The sequence below is a fragment of the Prunus dulcis genome, chromosome 3, assembly GCF_902201215.1.
Source record: "Prunus dulcis chromosome 3, ALMONDv2, whole genome shotgun sequence".
Classification (NCBI taxonomy): domain Eukaryota; kingdom Viridiplantae; phylum Streptophyta; class Magnoliopsida; order Rosales; family Rosaceae; genus Prunus; species Prunus dulcis.
In genome coordinates this window covers 3,825,694-3,832,742 of record NC_047652.1, presented here as the reverse complement: position 1 = coordinate 3,832,742, position 7,049 = coordinate 3,825,694, and positions in this window count along the sequence as shown.

Genomic DNA, 7,049 nt, shown 5'->3' with positions numbered 1-7,049 from the left:
CGGATCTCAATTCGGATGTCGTTTGACTATCGAACGGATTTTCGCATATTGTGCGTTATCCGGGTTCGATAGGTTTCGACCGTTAGATCTTTCTCGAAGTAAAATATGTTGTTCTAGGAATTCCTAGGACCGTATGGGACTTCACGGATTATGGATCGGAACCCCGGATGTTCCGATTCAAAAATGCAAAGTTTGCGGGTTAGCGATAATCGTAAAATCGTGAACGATTCCTAAACCTGTAATCGGACCTTAGGATACCTTCTTCAATGTGCACGTATGGGGAATTTGGGGAATTAATCAGTGAATTTGTGATTTTCCGCTTCGACGTAATTTTATACCAATTAACGGTTCGTATCTCGAAATAGGTGTTTCGACTGCACGTACTCAGCAGGCAGGACCCTCACGTGGTCAGTCAGCGTGGGACTATCTGTGAGTGGACTTTGTTTTAATCATATGCATGGTTTTAATTGATGAAAGTTTCTGCATAATGTTTTAATGGTTTATGGAATATATATATATTATATTCTTGAAATGATTTTTGTTGGTCGGGTAGTTTCTGAGTATATATATATATCGAGTTTGGCATTCTTGGGTTTTGAGAGTGTCTTTGTGTGGATATTGGGGAGGTATATTTATATATTCGCTATAGATGAGATATTGGGGTAGTTGGAGGTTGATGTGGAAGAATGTGGTTGTGGAGAGAAATTGTGTGATTACACTACGTAAGTACCTTCCCCAGTTACTAGTCTCACTCGCGGCGTTGGATGTTCCGGCGTGTGAGACACTTTCCATATGTGGCGTTGGACGTTCCGGCGTATGGAAAGACTTCATATAGAGCTTAGGGTCATCACCATGGCGTTGGATGTTCCGGTGTGTGATGATCCCGTCTGCGCGCGTAGGACATAGTTTGGAAGCTACACATGGCGTTGGATGTTCCGGTGTGGGAGCTTTGGAGTTTCGTCCCTCGGTTGGACCGCTCATCCCTAGACGCAGGATAGCACCTGGAAATCCTGCGAACTAGTCAAACGATCCCCCAGTTGGATTGTTTTCCCGGTACCTAGGTGGTGTGTTGAGTATATCGTATATTGTATAGCTATTTATTTTATATATTTATAGGTATACTTATATGGATATGTATGGTTGAGTGGGTAAGGAATTAGTAGCTTGACAGGAGTGGTAAGATTGAGAGTATAGGGATTCCTCTTGAAGGAGATAACTGGTGTTTTTGAAATGTTTAAATGAATTAAGTTTTGAGTAATTATTTATTGTTGCGTGAACCTGCATGCCCTGAGCATTATTTTTACATGGTGGGGTTACTATGTTGTTTTTAACTGCAAATCTGGTTTTTGTCCACTCACATATTTTCTGTTTTGCGCCCCCCAGCCAGTAGTCGCTCCAGGAAGCGTGCAAGTGGTGTACGAGGCCCGAACTGTGAACCTTTCTAGTTAGGAACTGAGTAATTTCTTCTACTCAACTGTTCTTGTAATCTAAATTCAGTAGATGCTCTGTATCGCCCTTGATAGATTTTACTTGTGAGGCCGGAGGCCACTTTAGCGACTTGTAGAATTGTGGAAGCATGCTGATGGTTGGGATTATTATTATTACTGTGTGTTGCAGGTTGAGTAAATTTTGTTGGGATTGCTTATTTAACAGGGGAGACTCTGCCAAAATTTTGGTAGAAAGTCTCGAGTTTTAATTTAGTGGGCCCGGCATCGGGATGATGTCGGAACAAAGACGGGGTCCGCTCCGGTTTCCGGGAAATTCCGGGGCGGGTCCTGTCAGCTTGGGATCAGAGCATTAGGTTCATTTTCCTTCGACTATTGCACTTTTGCTGCATTGTTGATCTAATGATTTCATGATTTCCTTGTGTAGAATCATGTCGGCTCGCAGAGCTAGAACAAGAGGTCGCGGTCAGAGATGGGGGCCGAATCCTCCACCTCCATCTCCGTCACCCCCTCCTTCACCACCAGCACCTTCGCCTCCACCATCCCCACCTGCTGGATATAATGCTTTGGATATGAGGCATGTGCTCAGCCAGTTTACTCGCACAATGGCTACAGCCTTACGGGGAAGGCGCGGTACTGAAAGCTCTGAAATTAAGAGAGTTAAAGAACTTGGGGCAAAAGAATTTGTGGGTAGTACAGACCCAGCAGAAGCAGAATCATGGATTACTGATGTGGAAAGAATTTTTGAGGTTTTGGAATGCCCAGCTGAGGATAGAGTCCGCTTGGCTACCTTTCTACTCAAGGGCAATGCTTATCATTGGTGGAAGGCAGTAAAAAGAGGTTATGAAAATCCTGCTGCTATAAACTGGGAAGAATTTCAGCGAGTCTTTTCAGAGCAGTTTTACCCACCTTCTTATAGACATGCAAAGAAGTCAGAGTTTCTTTACCTGAAACAGGGGACTATGTCAGTAATGGAGTATGAACACAAGTTTAATGAGTTGTCCAGATTTGCTCCTAAGTTGGTTGCCACAGAGGAGGACAGATGTAGACGATTTGAGGAAGGTTTGTGGTGGGAAATTCAGGCAGTGGTTACTGCTAACATTTATCCAAATATGAGGGCGTTGGCTCAGGCAGCTGAAAGGGTGTCAAGGAAACTTGGTGGAAATGTGGGTAGGCGCCGTAGGGATACACCAGGAATTGGTGGGCCCAGTCAGGGTCCATCAAAGAGGGGAGGATCTAGTTCCAGTTCTGCTAGTGGTGGATGGTCAGGAGGACGGGGATCTAGTTCTAGTAGTGGGAGATCTGGTTCTCGTCCGGCTTGGACTCAATATTCAGGGCCACAGTCTACAGCTAGCACTGCCAGGGCTCCTCCCAGGCACACTGGGTTTACATGTTTTAATTGTGGACAAGTTGGGCATATTGCAAAGGATTGTCCTAGTTATACTCAGGGAGGTGGACCGAGTCCGAGTAGTAGCCTGACATGCTACTTTTGTGGGCAAGTGGGGCATACTAAGAGAAGCTGCCCAATTATACTCCAGAATGATGCAACAATTCAGGGAACGGGAGCCCAGCAGGGGCAAGGTATTGTGGGTCAGAATCAGAATCAAGGTAGTGTCTCTTCCTCTGCAGCAGGGTCATCCAGTAGCAGGGCACCGTCATCTTCTAGAGGCAGAGGTGGTAGGCAATCAAGGGGTCAACCTGGGCGCTCCACTACTCAGGCCCGAGTGTTCTCTATGACTCAGCAAGAAGCATATGCTACTCCAGACGTGATTACTGGTATGATTCCAATTTTTGGTTATCTTGCACGTGTTTTAATTGACCCGGGGGCCACACACTCCTTTGTAGCACATAATTTCGTACCATATATCAGTATTAGACCCATACCTATAACAGGAAGATTTAGTATTTCCCTACCTACGGGAGAAGTCTTGTTTGCAGATCGGGAATTCAGAAATTGTTTTGTCCAAGTAGATGATGCATGGTTGGAAGCGGATTTAATTCCTTTAGACTTGGTGGATTTGGATATTATATTGGGGATGGATTGGCTAGAGAAGCATCATGCATCAGTGGATTGTTTCCGGAAGGAAGTAACGCTTCGGAGTCCAGGGCAACCTAAAGTTATCTTCCGTGGGGAGCGTAGAGTTCTCCCTACTTGTCTTATTTCTGCCATCACAGCCAAGAAGTTGCTCAAGAAGGGATGTGAGGGGTATTTGGCACATATTATTGATACTCGAGAGATCACTTTAAATCTAGAAGATATTCCTGTTGTGTGTGATTTCCCTGATATCTTTCCAGATGATCTCCCCGGTTTACCCCCTGAAAGGGAAATCGAGTTCACTATCGAACTTCTTCCGAGCACCCACCCTATCTATCAAACCCCCTATAGAATGGCGCCAGCTGAACTTCGGGAGTTGAAGATTCAATTACAAGAGTTAGTAGATCTTGGGTTCATCAGACCCAGTGTCTCACCGTGGGGTGCACCTGTGTTATTCGTAAGGAAGAAAGATGGGACCATGAGGTTATGTATTGATTACCGGCAGTTGAATAAGGTGACAATACGTAACCGGTATCCATTGCCTCGAATTGACCATTTATTTGATCAGTTGAAGGGTGCTAAGTATTTTTCTAAGATCGACCTGAGATCAGGATACCACCAGTTGAGGATCAGGGAAGAGGATATTCCTAAGACCGCGTTCAGAACACGGTATGGACATTATGAATTTCTGGTGATGCCGTTTGGACTGACGAATGCTCCAGCAGCATTTATGGATCTCATGAACAGAGTGTTCCGACCATACTTGGATCACTTTGTGATTGTGTTCATAGACGATATCTTGGTTTATTCCCAGACTTTGGAAGGGCATAAGAAGCATCTGAGGTTAGTATTGAGAACTTTGAGAAGGAAGCAGCTTTATGCTAAATTTAGTAAGTGTCAGTTCTGGCTGGACAGAGTGATATTTCTAGGACATGTAATTTCAGCTGAGGGGATTTATGTGGATCCACAGAAAGTTGAAGCTGTTGTGAATTGGGTACAACCCACAAGTGTGACAGAGATACGGAGTTTTCTGGGTTTGGCAAGCTACTATCGTCGATTTGTGGAAGGGTTCGCTTCGATAGCAGCACCTCTCACCCGGTTGACAAGGAAGGATGTTGCATTTGAGTGGACAGAAGAATGTGAACAGAGTTTTCAGGAATTAAAGAAGCGATTAACCACCGCACCTATCTTGGCTCTCCCGGATAATGCAGGAAACTTTGTGATTTATAGTGATGCATCTTTGCAAGGTTTGGGATGTGTTCTGATGCAACATGATCGGGTGATTGCTTATGCCTCGAGGCAACTCAAGAAACATGAGCAGAATTATCCGGTTCATGATTTAGAACTTGCCGCAGTAGTGTTCGCTCTCAAGATTTGGCGACATTATTTGTATGGTGAGACGTGTCAGATTTTCACTGATCATAAAAGCCTCAAGTACTTTTTCACTCAAAGGGAGCTTAATATGAGACAACGGCGTTGGTTGGAATTGATAAAGGATTACGACTGCACGATTGAATATCATCCAGGCTGAGCTAATGTGGTTGCAGATGCATTAAGTAGGAAGACTACTGGAAGTTTGACTCATGTCAGAACGGCATATCTTCCGTTGTTAGTGGAACTGCGGAGGGATGGTGTGGAACTGGAAATGACTCAACAGGGTGGAATACTTGCTAGTTTGCATGTGAGACCTATTTTGGTGGAGCGGATAATTGTAGCTCAGTTGGAAGACCAGACACTTTGTAGAATAAGGGGAGAAGTAGAAAGTGGTTCACGGAAAGATTATGCAATAAGGGGAGATGGGGCGTTGGTAACGGGAACTCACATCTGTGTACCTAAGAATGATTATCTGAAAAGAGAAATCCTAGAGGAAGCTCACTGTTCCACTTACACTATGCATCCAGGAAGTACCAAGATGTATCGAACCCTACGGGAATATTACTCATGGCCGCATATGAAGGGAGACATTGCCAAGTATGTAAGTAGATGCTTGATTTGTCAACAAGTGAAAGCGGAGCGACAGAAACCTTCAGGGCTTATGCAACCACTTCCAATCCCTGAATGGAAGTGGGAACGCATTACCATGGATTTTGTTTTCAAGCTCCCACGTACTTCTAAGGGACATGATGGAATTTGGGTGATTGTGGATAGACTCACCAAGTCAGCCCATTTCTTACCCATCAAGGAAACTTATTCTCTGACGAGGTTGGCAAAACTTTTTGTGGATGAGATTGTGAGGTTACATGGAGCACCTGTGTCCATTGTATCGGACAGGGATGCCCGATTCACTTCCCGATTCTGGAAGTGTCTGCAGGAAGCCATGGGTACTAGGTTGCAGTTTAGCACAGCTTTTCACCCACAAACTGATGGACAATCAGAAAGAACTATTCAGACTTTGGAGGATATGTTGAGGTCATGTGTGCTGCAAATGAAAGATTCATGGGATACTCACCTTGCCTTGGTGGAATTTGCGTACAACAACAGTTATCAGGCGAGTATAAAGATGGCTCCTTATGAGGCATTATATGGGAGACAATGTAGGACTCCTATTTGTTGGAATGAAGTGGGAGATAAGAAGCTGGAAAAAGTGGATAGTATCCGGGCAACAACCGAAAAGGTGAAGATGATCAAAGAGAAGCTGAAGATCGCACAAGACCGACAGAAGAGTTATGCAGATAATAGGTCCAAAGATCTTGAATTTGAAGTTGGGGATTGGGTGTTTCTGAAGTTATCTCCTTGGAAGGGTGTGATGAGATTCGGGAAACGTGGGAAGTTAAGCCCTCGTTATATTGGACCATATGAGATTACTGAACGCATCGGATCGGTTGCTTATAGACTTGCATTACCTGTAGAACTATCTCGAGTGCATGATGTATTCCATGTATCTATGCTTCGGAAATATATGCCAGACCCTTCTCATATTTTGGAACATCAACCTGTGGAGTTAGAAGAGGATTTGTCATATGAAGAGCAGCCTGTGCAAATCCTGGATAGGAAAGAGCAAATGTTGCGCTCTAGATCCATTCCAGTAGTGAAGGTTCTGTGGAGAAGTCAAACCGTGGAAGAAGCTACATGGGAACCGGAGGCACAAATGAGGGCCAAGTACCCTTACCTTTTCCGTTAACAGGAACGTGAATTTCGGGGACGAAATTTTTATAAGGGGGGTAGATTGTAACACCCCGACTCCAAATTTAATTGCTTATTTTAATCGATTTAATTAAATTTACGAATTTACCCTTTGGGTAGGGGTAAATTGGTCACTTTCTTATCCGGAAGGATTTTGGGACCATGAATGGTATTTTTGGGTAGGTGGTACCGAGACGAATTCGTAGACAGGCGGTAGGCTTGAATCGGAGTTGTAACGAAAAAGTTACGGGCAAAACACTTCCAGTGGCAAACTTGTAATTATTTCAAAAAGTTTGGTAAAAATCAGATTTTCACCTCAGCTCTCTCTCTCTCTCGCGCGACACTCTCTCTCTCCTCAGTCTCTCTCTCTCCCCGACGTCAACTCTCTCTCTCCTCGGTTCGCGCAGCTCCGGCCACGGCAGGACCCGAGACCGGTCCCGATCGAT